At 37.0% G+C, this 21,818-nt stretch overlaps 1 protein-coding gene across 25 annotated transcripts in view; it reads right to left on the bottom strand.

Annotated features, from left to right (window-relative positions):
- NRXN1 (neurexin 1) overlaps positions 1-21,818 on the bottom strand; it is a 679,465-nt gene that overhangs the window by 315,801 nt on the left and 341,846 nt on the right. The window lies entirely within an intron of this gene.

Raw genomic sequence — 21,818 nt, forward strand, 5'->3', positions numbered from 1 at the left:
ATGTGGGATTTTCATACTTTTGATAAGAAAAATATGGCATAGGTAATCCATTTCCCACTGACACTTTGGGCTGGCGGAGTAACCCATAATGTGTGCACCACTGCTTGACTCCTGGCCCTCAGGCACAAGAGTGGTTTGAGCACTGAGTGCAGCAAAGTGCACTTTGGAACCTCACCAAAGAGCTCCATGATGTTACACAAGTTAACACTCCAGAGCTTAGGGCTTGTCGTCAAGAACACAAAGCACGCATGGGAACAAGATTTCCTTGCTGCACAGAGGCTATTCAGTAATTGTGACTACACAGGTGAATTCCTAAATCTGTCTGTAATCCAGAGTAACTCATCACAGCGATGCCAACCAGCAACAAGCACATCTGCTTTCATGGCAGCACCTCCCAAAATCTGCTCTATAATGAAAACTCTCATTCCTGGAACTCAGTATGCCTTTGAACATTCTGGTGTCTGCATTCATAAATACAGTGGCCACAGATCTAGCACTTTTTAATAGCTTCATTCTTGTTCATATTTCTTATTTCTTGTTCATATTTCTTATTGATATTCAGAAAAAGATTTGGTCTGTTTAAATTATACTCTGTCCTAAGAAACAAATACAAGCAGTTTTATCTGTGCAACAATAAAAAAGATACATTTTACTGTTCCAAATACCTTCTAAAGCCTCTACAGAGATCAAAAGGTGTTATTATTTCCAAAACAACCTTTTATTTTCAGGAAATGCATAATAGTATTTAGACAATCTTTACATATCTAAGTGAGAGCACCTAAACATTCCACCAACAAATTGGAAAAACAATCTTTCGGAAAAAAAATAAAAATAGACTATCTACTTACCATTCTCAAAATCAGAAATGTGCTTACATAACTTCAGGTATTTCAGTAATAAGGGAATTTTATTTATATTTGTAGAACAGAATGCAATTCCTTGGCATTCTAAAATATGAAATTCAAGAAGTATCATATATATGGTGGTAACTGCTGCATGAATCTTCCCAGCTGAAAAGGTAAATCTGCACAGCACGCAAATGTTGATGCTCACCAGGAAAAAAACTAGACTAAGGTGTTGAACATGTAAAAGTCAGCTGATCTCAAAGCGCAATCACTTTTTTTTTTACTGAATTTAATCACCAGCTTTTATTCATAAGAAAAAATTATTTATTGTCACCAGAGACTACATTCTGAAAGACAAAGCTCTTGTATCATTAATATTACTGTGAGTTTTTTTGAAAGATCAAATATCCAGTAAATGGATATTTACTGGGCATCACTTAGCACCACTGATTCACATCTTGCTATTTTGTTCTCCTAAATCCTATCTATCCAGATAAAGTACTATCTACCTAGAAAAGTCATGAAAAACTCAGTATATTGAAAGCTGTGATTTCTCAGTACCTGTTGACAACTAATTTATGTTCTACCAACTTTACTATACTGTACTTTCTACCCAAAGTGTTTGCAAAGAATAGCAGAGAGACGCAGATATAAAACAAGACAGGGCTAGGATGGAAACTACAAACAAGTCTACTAATTGTTCCTGACCACATTTTTGTTTTCCCTACACTCACTAAACACTTCAGGAGAGTTTCCCTACTGTATGGGTTCCAATATAATTCCCTATTCAATGGACATGTTGAGTGTCACCTTCTGGATCTTCCAAAGTCAAGCTCACAACCCCACTGCTCTTCCCATCCTGCCGGGAGTGACTTTTTCCTTCTGCTTACATTAGTCTTTATGCCCCTAGACAATGAGTTCTGGCCTTCACTAAGAATAAAGTCACATTCCCAGCCATAGAGAAGCCCCAAAACAGAATGACAAGTTCCATAAAGTCACATTCCCAGCCATCGAGAAACCCCACAACAGTTCCATGCACAGCAGGATTTCCACGTTTCTGCGTTACAGTGCCAGATGTTCCGATAGATATTTAATGACTGTGACATTTCATTTTTATTTATTTACTCATTGAAAGGAATTATTATTATTATTATAGATAATTTTGAAATTATTAGAGCAGATCAAATGATGCTTTCCTTGGTTTTTTGCTGCTAAATGGTAGCGGAGTAGAACATTTAATACGACTTTACATCTGCCGTATTTCAAAATGCAAGCGAGGAATTAAAAATTAATAAATAATGGGGTTGTCATGCCTTGACAAAGAAATGTACTGTAGCCCCCCTTTTTCTTTGCTTTCATTTTAAAGAGAATAAATGCTGCAAGGCATAGGTATCATGAGGAAACATCTGGATGAAAACCAGAAAGGCCACTCAGCCTGAATATTCTGTAATGGATTTTAAAGAAGTCCTTTCACATTTTCTATCCTTACAGTTATTCTGTCGTTTGGAGGGGGTGAGAAGTGGGAATTAAAATATTTCAAGCATGTTTCCCTGGGGGAATAAATTGAGAAAAGAAGAAATATTTCTTTATAATGTGAATCTTTACACACACAATCCATATCCTTTTGTTTGTTTGTTTTAAACCTTGGTGATAATAGCTTTAGATTTAGTATTTACTTCAAGAGCTTGGAATGTTTGTATTTGGATAAGCTAAAAACACAGGTTTTTTTCTACTTGCAACCAAGTAAAGCCATAGCTACATTTTTTTCCTGAATCTTTCCAAAAGAATATTAATATATGTCTATGCATAACAAATATTGTAAACCACTTTGAAGGATAATCTATTAAATGATATGATTTTAACTGTTTTAATTTCCTTTACTAACATAAAGCAAATATTTAATTTTAACAAGCGGCTAATCTGTTCACACTATTTTGTCTTAAGATTGTGTTTTGTTTTAGAATTTTCATTTTCTGAAAAATAGTTTTTAGCTACCTGTTCCTTATCAGTAACTCTCCTTTTATTATCTTTTTTTCTCTTTAATCTCTCATGCTTCTGTTCTTTTTTTTCTCCCTTTATTTTCACTTTCCCCATCCCTGTTTTTCCTTCTCCACAGAATGTTGCTTTCTAATCTGTCCTACAGAAACTTTCTCTGTATTATTTACAAGCCCTCATTTTCAGACAGATGTTCCAAGCATATGCTGAGGTGCCTTATGATTCAGAGCTTTACAGATATTACAGAATTAAAATTCTCTTAACACAGCCTTGGCATAGCTTACTGTAGAGACACAGAGGCTGAGAAGTTCTGACCTCCCAAATATGAAGGATCTCTACAGAGGCAGAGCTGGAGTTTAATTGAGCCTTTCTTATTTTGCCTTCACAGTTTAAACAGATAATAAATACAGGAAAGAAAAAAGCTTTCTGATAGAACACAACTAATGAGAGAATCTGGGTTAAAAGTATATGAAATGCAGAGTGAAAATGCACTTGAGCATGTCCAAGACATCACTGGATCACAGAATTTTTAGGGTTGGAAGGGATCTCAGGAAATCCTCCATTCCAACCCCCTGCCAGGGCAGGGTCACCTGGAGCAGGTGGCACAGGACGTGTCCAGGTGGGCTCTGGATGTCTGCAGGGAGGGAGACTCCACAGCCCCCCTGGGCAGCTGTGCCAGGGCTCTGCCACTCTCAAAGTCAAATTCTTCCTCGTGCTGAGGTTTATAGGTTTAAAAACTTCTTGTGTTTTAGTTTATGGCCTTGTCCTGTCACTGGCCGTGAGTGAAAGGACCCTGGCATCTGCCTTTGAGATATTTATTGGCAGTAATGAGATCCCCTCATTCTTGTCTTCTCCAGACTAAAAATGTCCAACTCCTGGGCTGCTCAGAACTAAATTTTCACCAGTTAGAAGAATCTTGACTAAAAAAGTTTCAACTTTAACTGCTTACAGTCCATTATTCAATGAGGTAAAAAAAAAAATAAAATAGGGCTTTAGCCTTACTGGAAATAAAACATTTATTTTTAAGCTAAATAGAGCCTCAAGTACAATCAAAGTCAGATTTTAGAAAGAATAAGGTTTAGAACAATATTTCTGAACAAAGTGAAATTGTGACCCCTTTTTTAATAAAAAAATTATACTTTCATAGGTAATTACAGATGCCAATTTAGCAGAGTAATTCGAGATGCAAGTTGTTTCATTAAGATAAAGAAAGGAAGACAATGAAGTAAGATTGTTTAAGATACAGGTTGGCTGATTCTCTCTGCAATTAATGAATGAATTAATTAAACTTGACAAAAACCAAAATATACTAGGCAGCTCATCCAAGAAGCAGTCCCAATTCAGCAGATGACTGTAACCCAAAGAGCAGCTGAGGTTACCTGAAAGATAACTGGTCAAAAGAAAACATTTATGCCACTGGGGCTGGGACTTGCACATTTCTGCTTTGATTACAGTCACAAACAAGCTCATGTGAGTGAGATAGCACAACTTCAAGTGGAAGAGTTAGAGAGCCAAAGTACCTTGGGAACAGAAACCCATCAGACTCTCGCAGTGTCCATTACTTTTTCCTCTGCAGATTTTTCTCACACACAAATTAAGTACCATGGAAGATACTCATCACGGAATTACTGAGTTCTTGCTGCTAGATGGTGTACACCTAAGATTAGAATGTTTGTATATCAGCTATGGTCTGAGCTCCAAATTTTATCCAAGTTTGCTGGCTCTGGGCTTGACAGTTTAGATTAACTCTTTCTTTAAAGCCCCATTTGAAAACAAAAGAAAAAAAAAAAGAATTTAGGTGCTAATTTCTTAGCCCAGTCAGCAGCTAATTAACATCCTGAAAGGAAACATGAAACAGCTCTACTACACAGTGAAAGGGAATGCCCCCAGAGTTTCCAAATATAATTGTGTTTGCAGGTTTGTCTTGGTTTTTGATATTGTTTTCAGATATTGTTTTTCTACGGCAAAGTTGTTTCAGAACAAACTTCATTAATTTTGCACTGAGAAATACCTCACAGACATGTTTATCTTTAATTACAGTAATTTCTTGCTCAGGCTGATGCTTTCTCTAAATGACAAATTCATACTTTGAGTGACAAGTGATTTTGAGCAATTTGAGTGTTTGCAATAGTCTTCTCACATTTCCTGCACAGCTTTGTTTTCCCATTTGTCTTATCTCATCTGTCCTATCTACAAAAGGAAACAGAAAGTAGATTAAGGATTTCAACTTCGACTTTTTTTCCTTTTCATAAAAAATATTGCTTATGAATATTGTGGATCTGGGGAGTTACACTTCAGAACTTCACACAAATGCTTTGAGGAAAGACACCACCACAGCCTCCTGTGAGATTCCAGACTATCAAATCTATGATAGCAACATAAGTAAATAAAATTCCTCCTAATACTTTATAAATTTCGCAAAAACCAGGTGTGCACAGGGTTGAACAGTCAATTGGTGTGCAACACTGATGCTCCAATTAAGCGAATTTCAATCAGAGTCAAAATGGCAGTATCATCCAAAAACCAGCAGGTTGATGACAGGTATTGATGACTGACAGGTATTGATGACAGGTACTGATGACAGGTGTCATCTCACTGAGGGAAAAGATCATCCTGGTTGTCACCATGATGTGATTCCCTGCTGCATGGAACAGGCTGCCCAGGAAGGGATGCTCCACAGGGGACACCCATCACAATATGGACATAGTTGTAGGTCATCAGCTATGTGTCCCTGGAATAAAAAAGGGTTTGTGCATATCTGGCTGCCTTTGTGTTCTCTGGTTTGTTATACCAGTCCCTAAAGTACCTGCTTTATTTATTCTTCATCTGCTCCTTAGGAGACATTGTCTGCTTCACGTTTTCAGCAGAATGGTCTGGAAAAAGAAAAATACTCTAGTACTGATTTATACTAAGAGGTCACACTCAGGAAGGTAAATTCACATTTCCTCTAGTTCTAAACCCAAGCAGAAATGGCACATGGTGGCAATGAAGTCAGAAGACGCAGTAGCCACAAGTGCTGCCCTAGTGCTATTAGACAACATAAAACCAAGACTTTTAGTATTTGTATGATCAGAATGATGATTTGACATGGAAACAAATTTATTGATTTTTATAGAATGTGCCCTCTGTGGAATCTTTTAAAATATGGAATTTGGCTCCTTTTTGTGGCAATGACCTTTTGGGGTGAGTGCCTTGGTTGATATTTCCTATAAACTCCAGAAAGTCATCATTGCAATGATTTGTTTTGGGTTTTTTTTCCTTTTTCTCCTAGGTCACTCTCAAATTTATCACCTCCGACTTTAACATTTAGGTCCAAAAGATAATGGTAATAAAGACAACAGAGTGTGGGGAGTTTGCTAAGCTGTTTATCTTGTTGTTCCTTTTTTTAAACTAAGTGGAGGAAGGGAAAGATAAAAGGAAGAAAAAAATCAGTTATTTTTTCTCTCTTGTGAATGCAGCCATGGGAAACTGTGCTCCACAGGTCGTGAGACTTAAATTACAAAGGCTGAAGGCTGGTTTCAGTCACCTCACATCAGAGCACATGTCTGCACTTTTAAATTTATATTCTCCCCTCAGTTTACAGAAGGCTGCCTGAGATCAACAGCATCTTTTGATCTCCCTGAAAGTCACCTGTCTCTAGGCAGGGACACCACACATGCAGAGTCATCTCTGTTCTTCCCCAGCATCCTGCTGTTTTAGTCTTTCAGTTGTTTCCAATCCATCTTTTAGAGACACACACAAACATGCTCTTCCCAGCCAGCTCTGCAAGCTGTCCTACCTGGAAAGCACAGAATGTCTCTCTGAAATGGCTTTTTAACAAGTTTCACAAGGATGCAAAATTACCTAAAAACGACGCCCTAGATGGTCAGATGGAGCTGCCCACAACAGGCACCTGGAGCTGACATACAACTGCCTCAAGCTAGGGAAAGCAAATTTGAGAATAAAGCATCTCTTGGAGAGCAATTGCCTGTGTGTGCTCCCACTGTGAGAGATTCACATTTGTGAAAAGCAAAATCTTGGCAGGCAACCCCTTGATGTGCAGAAATTTGCAAATCGTTTCAGTCTAAGCAATTTTCCCATCCTTACCAGAGAGCACTAAGGCTGCAATTGTACCCTGATAATCATAGCTACTGAATTCTAAGCAAAATGAAATTTAAGCACAGAGTCAACACTGCTAAATCCTAAAATGCTTAAGAGAAATGGCATGTAATTAAAATATCCAGAACTTTTGTCATTAATGCATCAAATTTTGCATACTAGAAACTTAAACCCAGGATTTATGGAAGTTTTAAACAGGAATTAAACAACATGAAGATCTGGCATTATTCTGATAAAACTGTAAAACATAGCAGTGTCCCTCACTATAATGTGAGATTTAGATAAGTGATACTACATACCCTTCACTTTCATATTTCTCTTTACATATCTCACTGGTTAAGAAAAAAAAAACTTGCCCAGTAATAAAGGTAAAAAGAAGGTTTAAATGTCAATATTTTCTCACAATAAGCTCAATCATTCAGCACATTTCTAGCACTCACCAGAAACATCTGGTCTCACAAACAGTGAGAAGTGAATGAGTTGGATCATGAGTTTATCCCAGCATAGTAAAACCTCTGATCTAATCATGACAGTAAGATCAAAATGAGAAAAAAAAAAAAAAATCACAGCAGAATAACAAACTAGAGCATGTCGTGAGAGAGTCTGAACTGGCTTGGTGACCTAAGAGAATTGCTAATTTATTAGGTAAAATTTCCTTGCCTCTGACAGCACAAGTTACTCCCAGCCTCTTTCTAGGACTTAGAAAGAAATAGGGAAAGAGCAAGGTATGAGTAACACAAACTCAAATGAGTTACACAAACTTACAGGCACATGATAGCACACCTTGTGGCAGTCTCAAACACCAGATCAAATCCTAGACACTGATATGAATTTGAGTAATCAAATCACCTGAAAATCCTGTCTGTATGAACAAACTCCTTCATGTAAACAATATAAACACATTCCTGCAAGACTGAGGTGGAGATTTTCCTATTTTCAAACTAATCCTAAAATATCAATAGAAAGCACTGCTCTCTTGAGTTGTTCACTTTCTGCAGAATGGAAATTAGAGTAGTTTTGGATTAATTTTGTAGTATTGAGTTTGTCAGGTGAGCAACACAACCACAGATTTCAAGTATGAAGAAGAGCCCAATGGAATGCAAACGGCTTACTCAAAATCTGAATGGAGCTTCAGCTTTTTGCATGAGATGATCGGGTTCACAGAGGGTCCACAGACCTCTGTAAGTCTCCAAAAAACAAACAAACAAACCAACAAAAAAACCCCAAACCAAACAAAAAATATAGATCCAGTAAGTTAACACAGTTAAATTGTTCTTTTTTCCATCTTAGATTTCTGGAATCTTGAACCCTTTTATAAGAAATGCTTTTCCTACCCACTCTCTACTTCTAATGGTTTTCCCACAAAGTGCTACCCACCATCTCCTATTATTTTTTTTTCCTTATAATTTAAGTGTTTTCCAAATTTTTAGTCAACAGTAACATTATGGAAGATAAGCAACTAATGATCAATTTTTAAAAGATTACAGGGCTTAAGCCTTAGAGACAGGACACAATAGCAGCAGTACATAATTTTATCTGTGAGGCACCCATTTTCTATCATTAAACTCCACTATATAAAAGGAAAAAGTACAGTACTCTAAGCACAGTTATTTCAGCAAACAAAACACTCAAGGATTTTTAAGGTTAAAAAAAAAAAAATTGCAAAATCATACGCCATAAGGCTCTAACCATGCTAGAAAAATGAAACCAAAACCTTGTGGAATACTGTTTTAGTTGAGGAGTGGTAGTTGTAGGATGTCTGAATGCACACAGGCACCAGCTTCCTGATGATTAGCACAGTTTCATTGACAGGCTCTGCTGCAGAATCACAAAGCAAACATAAATTGCAGCAAATTAGCAGAAGATTTTTTTTTTTCCTTTCAAGAAGAAAGTTTAATGGATGTTTTGCCTGAGGAGCTGATTTCAATGGCATCTCAGCAGACGAGGCTGCGCTGCCAGGAACCACAGGAGCGTACAGTAAATTTAATAATGGCCCCATGCCACAGCATGGCTCACACAGCTACACAGCAGATCCACAGTCAGGCACAGGCTCTGCACATTCAGCACAGGAAAATGAGCTTTTCAGAGCCATGAGGGCCTGGGTCTCATTAGGCAGAGACAGAACTTGAGGCTGTCTACAAAGATAGCTGGCTCTTAGAAATCCGTTTTGCTTCCAATGAATTTAACACAGTTCTATCCAAAAATTCCATCGTGGTGGTATTTAGCCCCCTAAACAAAGTTACTGAAGGATGCCAAAAGGAAAAGGAGATTTGGAAATATTTGAGAAAAGATAAAAATGAAGAAAATGTATTATCAGGAGGACTTTTTACTACATCCAATTGATCACCAAAATAATCTCGGAGGACTTTTTACTACATCCGATTGATCACCAAATTAATCTCTCCCAATTTAAACACACAAAATGGAACATCAACTTCATGTGTCAAAAATGTGAATAATAATAATAAAAAAAAAATAAATATACATATCCATGCCAGGAATATTGCTATCATAGCATGCCATTTGAGTTACAATTGGCAATATTTGCCAGTCTCCATTCTGGTGCATTTTAGTTTACTCGTGGCAAACTGACACTCAGATAGGTAGAAAAAATTATTTCCTCCTTTTAAAATCAGCAAAGAAGTTGCTTCCAATCTGATCTTTACAATTGACTAACCCCAGCATAAACACAGGGCAAATATCAGTACTGAAAGCATTTGCAGAGATGATGTTTAATCATGATAGCCACAATATCATTGCTTGGTTATTTTGCCATCTGCAGAATTGATAAATATGTTCTCATAAATAAATTCATTGATCTCTCTCCCAAACATTAATATGAACAGACATCATGCTACAGAAACAAATCCATTTGGGATGCTCTAAAACCTTCTGGGAAAAAGTGCACATAAAAATAGGCATTGAAGATGAATAAATATTTTGTTATTATCACCATTTTCAAGTGTATCTATCACTAATGAACTCAGATCTAAAATATCATTATATACTTGATGCTTTTCTCTAAGAAGCATGAATTATTGCTGCTAGCTGGGAGTGGACAAAAATTGGAATGTTAATGCTCACATATCCTCTACATGTCTGACACATTTTCCTTTAAAAGTTACATTCTTCAATCTGCTGGATATCACTTTCTGTACCCTACATAAAAATAGATCAGATGAAGTGTTTGTTTATTTCTGTCCCACTCATGTCCTACAGGAACGAGCCCCAAACCCATCCCACCTGTGCAGGCGGAAGAGCCACTGTTGGTGCTGAGCAGGAGCACACCTGAGAATCTCAGTAGTGACCCAGGCTAACAAAGCCAAAGCCAGAAAAAAGCTTTTAATCTCCTTTTTGAGTCCACACTGTCCTTGAACTGCTTTGCTGTCCTGGGGGCCCGGGGCAGAGGGGACATTCCTGTTCTGCCAGTGCTGTTGCATTCTATCTTCTTAAGGTAATTACTCTGGCTTTTTTGAGATATACTGGATTTTGACTTAAGGCCTTTTTATGCCACTCCAAGAGGAAAAAATAATAAAGGTTTTAAAGTGCTTGAAAACAGCCTCAAGTCCAGTCATAAATAACTACAGAATTACAACCAAAATGTTTACTAAGATGAGGGAAGAGATAAATCACATTATATCTAAATGGAATAAATATACTAATAAATAGAAGTTTTGGAGCACAGATGGCAGTAGAAATAAATGTCATTGCAAATCTTCAAATCTTTTCCTTTTAAAAGCTGATTTAAATTGAACATAAATGATGACACAATCATATTTTAAGGACAAGTGTAGGTTAAATAATTTACATATATTAAATACCTAAGCCTTGGCAAAAAAGAAAAAAAAGAGGCAGCCTGGACAGGACCATTTATTCTTCATGGTCATTAGACATTTTTGTTGCTCTTGGTGGCAGAGTGGTATATGAAGCCTAATTATTATTTTATGTTACTTTCTTCAAAAGTTAAAACATATGCATACAAAACTTAAAGAGATGTAGGATTTTAGGATGGGATTTAGGGTACTAAAAGCACAGGCAATGTGCAGTGGATTACCATGGCTCTCCTTTGTGCCTTGGCAACGCACAGCCAAGACACAACCACGGGATCACTGCCACCTGCCAGCTCCAGGAGCCAAACCACACAATCCACGGAATAATCAAGGATGTTAGGATTAAAAAACAGATGAAGCTTAATTCCTAAAGGCCTTCAGAGACCTCTGGGCTGTGTGTTACTCCTTTTATCAATCTGACTTGCCCACAGAGATGAAGGCTCTTCCCAGCCAAACAAGTCAATCTAATGAAATGCCAGGATTTTCACACAACTGAACACGTGCAATGTGCAACTCGTATTAAACCTCACCTTTGGATTTAGAGCTTTTTCATCCTGAAGGAAGAAAAAGGAAATATATAGATTGTTCACACTGTCAACGACCCCAGAAACACAGATAAGAATTTCACATTAGGAGGACATCTTAAGTCAGAAGTCACAAATTTTTTTTCTAAATGTTGTTATTGGGCCATGGTTACTAGGTCCCTCCCATTTTATTAAGAAAAAAAGGGGCACAAAAAAAACCCAACCCAACCAAACCAAACAGCTATATGCTAATAGAGTGATGAAAAAAAAGATTTATTCAGAATCATTTAACAATGGTACGAAGGAATGATTTTCATTAGAGTAGATTAATCTGGAAGCTCATGTCTTTGTATAAGACCTCTTTTATAATTCTGTAAATCTTCACATTCTTACTCCCATAAACATATATATTAGAATTAATTTCAGAATAGTCACAAGAGGGAATAGCATTTACCAACACAGAGGTGCTTCTCAATGATCCATGTTTCAGTTTAAATAAACTTAAGCATGAACAAGGGCTTGTGTAGAGTTATCCTACGGAGTTCCTTCCCCATACTTTCTATTATTCTTAAAAATTAGAAGGCTTTATGCCCTTAATACTTAAGATCACTTAGCACTTTGCTTCAAACTACACAGAATTGCCCAAAATTTATCAGCTGAGGCTGTACAACTGCCAACAACTCTATGCCAGGCTATGATTCCCTACAGCCTTCCACATTCTTACTCCTTCTTGCTTAAGTTTTCCAGTTTTAAAAGCTTTTTAGCACACAACTCCACCAACATTTACACATCAATATTCTCATATGGCACAAACTGAGCAAAATTAACCTCTGTTCCCAGCATGCCCTCTCCATACTAAATACTTCTGGCACATCAAGCAGAAGATGTAGCTACCCAAGAACTTGGCTTAGCATTCAGAGCTGGCCTAAGAAGTTTCTGGGTCTGAAATTCGCTCCAAATTTGTCCCCCCTCAAGCCACCACAGTTGTGCTGGTGAGGCTGAATGACACGATGTGACTTAAAAATACATTTGCCATCACACATCCACCAACACCCTCATTTAGGAAGGTACATGGAACAAAAAGTTTATGGAAACAGAAAAAAAAAAGAAAAAAAAAGGAACAGAATTGTTAGTCTTAAAGAGCTTCTATGTAGGGCTACATTATAAGGCAGCTAGGGGAATTTAATGTTTCTACTTAACATGATGTTGCTGCTCTAAATGTAAAGACCCATCACTTTTGATTTCAAAACTGAGATTTTCTAAATTATGTAAATACAATAATATTTTTTACAACACAACCTTAACCCTGACTTCATTCTTCCTAGAAAATTGGGCTAAGAAACAAGTTGAAGCAATTCCTTAGACAGCTTATTTTTCTTCTGATCAACCAGTTAAAAACATTATGCACTGCAAAAACAGCCAAAAGAAATATCTTTTTTACATATGAAACTACAATACACCACATATTTTGTTACAGGTTTATGAATCAGCTTTTCTCTGTTGCCTGGTGTACAGTATCATACACAGGAAAAGGTTAATCTTCAGAGAAAATATCATCTCTTGGCCCTGTGCATTTGTTGGAGTCACACAAGCTTTCTTTGAAGTTGCTTGTCATCCCAGTAAAGCTGCTTTAAGTAGTTCAAATTAAATATCACCAGTATTACAGGTTGGTAGCAAGCAGAGGCAAGAAAGAGAAAAGCTTTGGGGTAGAATTTCAGGGGTAAATAGGATTATGTTTGCTCTGTAACATGTCCCCCAAATTATGATTTTAAAAGCTGTTCAGGCCTCAGTTGTACAGAAATTCAATCTACTCAGTTCTGAAAGTATCTGAACTTTATCTGACATGCCACTATTGGTCCAGCTAATTTGGAAACATTTTTCATTTATTCCTGGTAGTGCTTTCAATTACAGAGATACTATCATCTTGAATATTTCCTCCTATGAAGACTTCCCCCCAGGGTTTACAAAAGGAAACCTATTAAAATGTGTCCCCATCCTTTTAGCAGGGAAAAAAGACAAGACTGAATGAAAGAGAAAAGATTGGAGCTCAGCACTAAATCAAAATATAGCTGAGGAGACACACTTGCCACTGGATCAGAGGAAAATTCATGACCACAATAAACCTAAGGCCAAGCTGACATGTTTTGGTGAACCAGCAAATGCAATAAAGAGGGGGGGGGGAAAGGAGAATAGAAAGAATTTCAAGTAATTTCAAAATTTCTGGCTTTAGTTTCAAGACTAGGTTTAGTATTTGAAGGAGAGGGAAAATTCCATGACCCTCTATATGACTTTGGATTTCCACATATTAGACTCAAGTCATTCAGCTGGTGATTTGAGACTCAAATTGTAACTGAACTTCAGTTTGCTGCTAGAAAGCATCTGTCCTGTCTAAAAATCAGAACACTGACCTGATTAGAAGTTTTCTCAAGATTCACAGCATTTAAAAGAGAGAGAATTTTAAAACATCAAAACATTCTCTAGTGAGGACTCCCTTATATGGTGAGGCAGACTCCGAGTTTGAGATGATTTGCAAATGGTATCTGTAAATATTAATGCACTTTGACATTGAATATTGCATATCATACATTTTAAGTGTCTTTTAGTGTGTGGATGTTTACAGTGAAATGATGTGCTTCTGAATATGTCTGCTTTTAATTCAAAGCGTGGCTTCATTAAAGGAGAGTGATAACATAAAGCTTAGCAGCATGATCATTTCTTGAGAATTACCACAAAATTGACATGCATCCTTAACACAAACTTTTAATTGGGTTTGTGGGCACCAAACAGCCTCACTTCAGCTGTTCTTCACCCTCCTTTCTACAGTTCCAGCTTTCCAGTACCGAGCCTGGGTGTTGACTGCTTTTAATACCGAGTGGTTTTCCCCAGGCTGGGACTTCATTTTGCAGTTGTCTTCATCAAGCAACCAGACACTAAAAACCTCATCGGATTCCTTCAGTCCTAGGAGCATTGCTGCCATCAGTATTTTTTTCATACTGTTATTACTGACTCTGTTACCTTCTTTCATAATACCCTAGAATACCTGGTCAGAAAATGGCTACGAAGAATTCCAAACACACCATCAGTACACAAAGTTCATAAGGCTCAGTTAAAATCAAATATTGAGGGATCTTAAATGTTGCCGGTGACATTGAGAGTATAAGCACCCTTAGAGATGTATGTGTTGAGAAAAATATGGATATTTCATTTACATTAACTGCTGCTCAAGTGGAGTGGCAGGCCTAAAGTGGCCAAAACAGGTGCAATGTCTATTCTGCAGCATGGGAACAAAATCATAAAAGCTTCAAAAATTTCTGTATAATGCATCCTTTCCCGTGCCTTTAATTTGGTCTCTTCAACACAATTTACCTAGATCAGAGTCAGGGCATTTTCTTTATTCTGCTTTTAACAGAAAGGTTTTCTTTGCCTAAATCTTCTGCAGGATCTGGCTAAAATGAGCACAGAGAAGGCTGTGTCCAGAGACTGACAAAATCTCACTCTGCAATGAGCACAGGAATGCCTCATATGTGTGGAGTTACTTTGAGTGTAACCCACCTATGCAGCTGTCAAGCCAGAGCACATGCTGAGGAAGAACAGGTTGCCTTAGCAACCCCAGTCCTGTTGTAGAGACTTCAGAAAAACTGAATAATTTTATCTTTCTGAAGCACCATTGTGCCATTGTGCCTAAATACCTTACGCATTAAATAGACATTCATTACCAAGCTGTCCATACACACTTTGAGCTATTTTCATGCTATGGGTTGTGGAAGGCTCTGCTTGGGAAAGGTTTTCATCCTCTTTCTTACCATCTGTGACCCTTGCAGCTGTCATCTATTAAAAAAGGTAGCACTTACTCATTGCCTTTTTTTGGAGATGAACAACTGACATCATTCCAAAGCTAAAACTTCTCTTCCAGCTGTGCTGTGTATAATGATTAATCTAGCTCAGAAAACAACCAGGTACATAAAATTGATTTTAATGTATGATATTGTTAGGATGTTCAGAGGAATCTGTGAGAAGGAATAATGACTGCACTCGACCAGGATGCTTATTATTGTGAAGAGCTTTTGGCTACACAAATTTCGGGTCTGAACTGTACATAATATGCCATTAAATTGTAATAATTGAAAGTTCTAGAGAAAGGAATCTAACGATACCCAACAGAACAATTTTAGTTCCATGAGAATATATTTAATTAACCCTTAATCATTTTCACCTTTATGACACTGGAAACACTTCTAGGATTTGATTTACAAAATTATTATGCCATTAATAAGAGAAAGATATTATTGACATACCAAAATCCAATTTAATTACTCCCTTGATTCCTCCAGAGGCAGAGAGAAGCTTGCAATTTTCTGACACTATGATCCATTTTTAATATTGTGAAATAAAAAAAATATCTCTGAGTAGGCCACAAATTTTGCATAATTGCTTCTGTCTGAGCTACAAGTATGACTATACCAATGTATTTTGGCTACCTTGAAAGTTCTTTTTTGGCTTTTCATGCATCAACTATCCCACTTAATACTCTTTGCTATTCTTTGCAAGAAATATTCTTGCATAAAAGAATTTCTACAGTGACTGCCAAACAACTTGCTATTATTTTAAATTTTTAAAGGTATAGCTTGAAACGGTTCTAAGAAAATGGAAATTCCTGAACTATTTTAAAATGGACAGCTCATCTAACTGACCACTCCAGAATTTGAATGTAAACAAGAAAAAAATTCTGAAACTTGTTTTCAAACTGTCAAGAATACCATGCCTGTTCACTTACATAATTAATAGACTGGTATATCTTAGCAAAAAGCTAAAATTTACATACTTCCAAATTTACATCCTGCAAGACCCACATAAAAAGAGTAGAGAAAAAAAAATAATTTAACAGAGTTGGGACAAAAAAGGCTTGAAAAAATGTTGTCATCTGTGCATCAATCTCTATAGTTCTTCCTGAAGCACCATGTGCTGCCATATAATATCACAAGGGCATAGCAGTTCAAGGTGAAATCTATCCTGATTAAGTTTCTAATAAAAAACAACAAAAAATAAGTAATCTTGGTTGACAGCCACAGGCAACACTTTCCTTGCACTTTTTACAGCTTTTTTAATTCCAAATACCTCAACTTCTCTGTGTTTTCAAGACGTGTGCAAAGTCCTACTTCCTTTGAACTTTATTCAAATTAGGCCACTGATATTTGTCATCAATAATTCCAGATTTTCCTTGTAGTGAGAATATCAGAAAAGATAAGCTGAGCAAATTGAGATTTCTTCAATTAGTTCATTCCACCATCTTGCCCTACACTGTAATTTTGTGCACAGCTATATTTATTTCTCATGTGTAAAGCGGGTCTCAGTGGCAAAATAATCATATGAAGTATTTAGACTGGTATGTTATCAGGGACAAATATTTTCCATTCTCAGCTACTGGAGATGAAAATCAAATATGTTTTAAAGTACACTTGAGGAATTTCCCATCCCTTTTCTTAATAGCAGGTTATATGTTTATTGGTAGCTAGGAGCTACAAAGCCTTAGCCAGGAATATGTAATATTATTTTGGAAAGTACTGCTGAGAGTGGACATTATGGTTAGTTCAGCTTTCGGCCACTGGATTAATTAAGCTTCTTTATTTTGTATGTATCCTGCTCACAAAAGTAGCGTTAAGATAGATCTTTCATTCTAGGTGTCAAAAAAGTCCAAAAGATGCACTATCCATACTGGTTAAATCTGTTAAAAAGGAGAAGGAAATCTATGCAGCAAAATGATTTAAATCCATCCTTTTAGTTATAGTAGACTGGTAATACAAAGTGAATATCACCCTGGTTTGCAATCCAGGAGAACGAAGACTTTGTGAGAGGTAAATGACTACCAAATTCTCAACACCATACAAGAGCTCAGAAGATTGTAGAAATTCAGCGGCAAATGCAAGAGAAAATAATAAATATATTTTTATATATGATAAATATAGTGTGTGATTTTTTCAAATGTGTATGCACACATCAAAAACATGAAACAGTGCAAGCCTCAGGATATCCACATGTGCCTGTGAGCAATACTGAATTACCTGCCTTGCATCTGGGCTATTACAAACTCACTAATTTCATATTCCCAAAGTATAAGGCTCCTGTCTCATTTAGTGTGAGAATGTGCTTGTTTTGATCTGACCTCTTCAGTGAAGGTGGCTGGTGTTTTTAAGGCCATTCATTTAATGCTGAATGCTGACCCAATATTTAGAAGTTTTGTGGTTCAAATTGTACCTCAGTATTACTTAACACACTCTCCAAACACCACAGTGAAGAGAGAATTCAGTTCTTTCTCAAATTGTTATCATGTCAAATTCTCTAATATTGAATTCTCTCATAAACTTTAGCTAATATGTTTTTACAGTGTCTTGTTTCTAATATCCTCAGTAATAGTCAGAAATCCACCATTAAATGTGTTCAATGTGAAATATTTAGGATTTGTTTTTCTGGAAACATAGATGTTTCAGTCCCCAGTGCAGAAAAGGGGATCATGAAAGCCAAGACTCACTTGGAGTTGAATCTGGCAAAGACAGGTAAAGTCTTAGCTGAAAGGTATATCTGTAATAAAAACAAATATCAAAAAAATCAAATGCTTTTTGTTAGGCCATGTTTATAATACTGACAGACTTCTCTATTTAAATTAGGGGTTTTGATTTTTTTCTTAATAAACAGTAAAAACAAAATAAAAGAACCTTTTAAAAAGACTTTTATACTTACAGGGGCTGAGAATGCTGAATTGCTAGCCAGGAGAGACTGCATAGTGAAGCAGTAACCCTTCAGAAGTGGATTTTAGTGCAAGTGTTGACACAGTGTTAGTTATCACGAGTACAACGCCAATACATTATTCTTTTAAGGTAACAGACAGTGTTGAAACTGCCCTGTAATTTGGCACAGAACACTTCTGTACTAATGCAATATGACAATGTTATTATGTCTGCTATTTTCCATGCCATAATAGCAGTATTTGTTTCCACAAACACGCCATTACGCTCACTAATATGGCTGTACTGAAAGACTGCCCGAATAAAAACCAATGCAAACTTATAGAAAGCAGATAATATCTTATAGATTTGTTTTGCTGTGCCAGAGTAATTTTCAACCCTATTCTTATTAAAAAAAAAAAAATTACTTCCCTGGGAGGATACCTATCACTACACAACTTGCTGTTAGATATGGTTACTATGTTCATGATGTATTTTCCCACTGGACATGCATCCATTTGTAAAAACAGCCACTAATTGTCCTTTTATCCTTTTAGTACAGACTCTTTATGATACCACATGTAGGAAAAACCACTACTGCAAGATTTACATTAATCAGTTTAGCACTTCTGTCTATTATACCTAAAAAACATTGGTGCCCCAAATCTCTAAATGTCATACCATGTCAAAAGAAAAAATTATTAACCCCATAGCATCTTGGGGTCTAAGTTTGTCCTGCTGTGTTTATCTTCCAGCAGACAGGACATTGCAGCACACTGAAAGCACCCACCTCTGCTAACATGATGGGTTAAGGTAGTATACAGGTACTTCATACTCACTGAACTACTGATATTTGCAACCTTTTAAATTGCTGTTCCTGACTACACTTTTATAACTATAGCCTTACACTTGGATGACCCAGTTCTTCTTCTGTTGGGGTGTATTCCCTTAATTTCTTCTCCTTCCCTAGCAGACACACAGAGAACACTCTTGGACTAGGAAAGAAAACGATCTGCCTTACATGATGTTCATTATGAGAGGACTAAAAACAAAAGAAAAGTTTACATTTTAATTTCTACATATTTATCTCCAATAGTACACTGAACAGCACAGGAGTAATATGTAGTTGTTATCACAAAAATTAAAGAGATATCTTGCACAGTGAAATGTATTATGTCACTTTCCATGAAACCATTTCTTTCATTATTTCCTCCACACCTCCTCTTTTGGAAATTTAAGATGAGAATGATACAAGTGAAACATTTGCCCTGTAAAGGCCAGGAATGATGCAAGTCAGATCTTCATGCTCTATGGGAAATGCATAGAAAGCATCAGCTCAAAAGCAGCAAGGTAATTTGTGCACATTTATGCAAATTGCAGATGATAGGAAGCTGGGAGGAGTGGTTGATCAACCAGATGCCTGTGTTACCATTCAGAGGGATGCTGACAAGCTGGAGAAATGCACTGACAAGAACCTCCTAAAAATGCCAAATCCTGCACCTGGGGAGGAATAAACCCTCACATCAGGGCAAGCTGGGGCTTGACCAGCTGGAAGGCAGCTTGGCAGAGAGGGATCTGGGCATCCTGATAGTCAACAAGTTGCACGTGGGTCAGCAATGTGCTCTTGTGGTAAAAAATGCTCAACACTTGTTGCAATGTTGCAGAATGGTGGAGAGATGTGAGAGATGGTGGTAAAATGCTGCAGAAAGGTTGAGAGATGTGATCTTGCCTCTGTGAGGCAAAGAAAACAGATTTTTCTTAGTGGTTCCCAGTGACAGAACAAGAGGCAATAGGGACAAACAGAAATATATGAAATATCATTTAAACTCTAGGAAAATATTTGTACTGAGAGGGTGAAGGAGCACTGTGACAGGTTTCCCAGAGTGGATATGGGGCCTTCATCTTTGCAGAGGACCCAGACAACCTGTGCAATCTGACTCTGCTCTGAACAGAGGGGTTGGACAGCTCCCCTCTCACCTTGGCAACTTTGTCACTGAAATTTCTTATTAGATATGTCCCCTAAGAACTTGTGGAACAAAACAGAGGTGAGGTGTGATGGGTTAAATCCTGGCTGAGAACGAAACACCCACCCATCTGAACACCCACTCCCTCTTCTCTGAGTGTTGTTTTGTTCCCTCCTCCTTCATCTGTCCAGCATTTTGGCAAGAATGGCACACTTTCTAACTGTGTTTTAATACAGATATCATCACCTTGGGTAAGGGATTAAGTACTTCTAACTGTTCCTCTTATTACCACGGACACTTATTTTTAAGTGGACAATTGCTGGGGTTTGAGACTAAAAAAAAATCTCTGTCTATGAGATTTTGACATCTTAAGCATTCCATTTTATATAAATTTGTATATTCACATGTAAAGTGAGCCAAGGGCCTGCCTGAGTAGCAGCACTGGGTTAAATTTGAGTTTCTGTCAACCAGTGTTGCTCCACGCACAATCTGCAATGGAAAGATGCTCAGGAAGGTGCCCACATCCTTCCTGAAGGGGATGAATTTTCAGCAACAAGCAGCTGCTATTGCAGACCTGTCACTGCCAGGTTTCCTCACATGAAGGGAATTTGTCTTATTTCAGTGCCATGGAGTTTAGTCTGTGGCGTGCAGCCTGGGACACTTTTCAAAAGCCGTAGTAACATTCCATCATTTCTCTTCCCAAACACAGCAGAGAGCAGGCTCAGAACATGCAAATGACACTGACAATATCATTTTTCCTCCTTTCTGGCACATTTGCCACTACAGAAATTCTCTCTGGTTAGATGGGCTTTGCAGATTTTTTGGTATCTGTACTAATCTAAGGAGCCAAGATAAAGCAGAAACCAAATGTATTATATTTGCTAGACTCTGCATTCTATTCGAAAATTCAGTATTGAGGATAAATTTATATTTCATGCTTGTGATTAAAAAAAAAACAGTTAAAAAGATTATTTTTTTGGGAATAAAGTAAGTATTTTTTAGCAATGAGCTTCTAAAAGGACTCCTGATCATCATCAGACATGGAATATTGTGAAATATCTCAATTGTGTGCAATGTAGTCCATGATGTTACTATATAAATGAACATTCACAGGTAAATATCTTTCTTAAATAAGCTCATAATTTGCCACATTTTTGCATTACCTGTCACTTGAAGAAAAAACTCATAGAATATTCCAGGTCCACACAACAATTACTACTAAAAGTTATTAACTGAGCTTTTCCTTTGTTAGATGTTACATCTGCAACTTTCTATTCACAGGTTTTAGTTACCTCTGAAACAATTCAAAAGATCACAAAACAGAAATAACAAAAGAGAAACATTTCAAGCAAAAGAGAAACATTTTTCTCTTGTAGTAGGTAGGGAGATGAAACTTTAAAAATGTATGTTTAGCAATATGACTAATCATGTACATTGCTGAGAAGTGCAAACTCATATACATAAAGTAAACCCAAAGTCTTGCTGAAATCATTGAAAGTTTTTCAATATCACTTTTCATTTCTACCACAAGAGCAACTGCAGAGAAACAGAGTGAGGCCTTTCATCCTTTTCCCTAGTTTTCAAACTACGGAACTTTCATGGGAATAAATTATTAGCTGTTGCATACAGTTAATTTCCTAGCCCTGTGATAAATTTGAGCCAAAAGCTTTTCAGATTATAAATATTCTGTTGGTTTTGGGTTTGTTCAAGATGGCATACCTTGCTGTAGAGTGGAGAACCAGACCAAAACAGAAAAATCCAGAATACTTGATCAGGCAGTTATATAACACTTCCTATTGTCAGTCTTTTTTTGTCAGATAAAAGTATACAAACAGAAATAAAA

Source organism: Melospiza melodia, chromosome 3 (assembly GCF_035770615.1).
Source record: "Melospiza melodia melodia isolate bMelMel2 chromosome 3, bMelMel2.pri, whole genome shotgun sequence".
NCBI lineage: Eukaryota > Metazoa > Chordata > Aves > Passeriformes > Passerellidae > Melospiza > Melospiza melodia.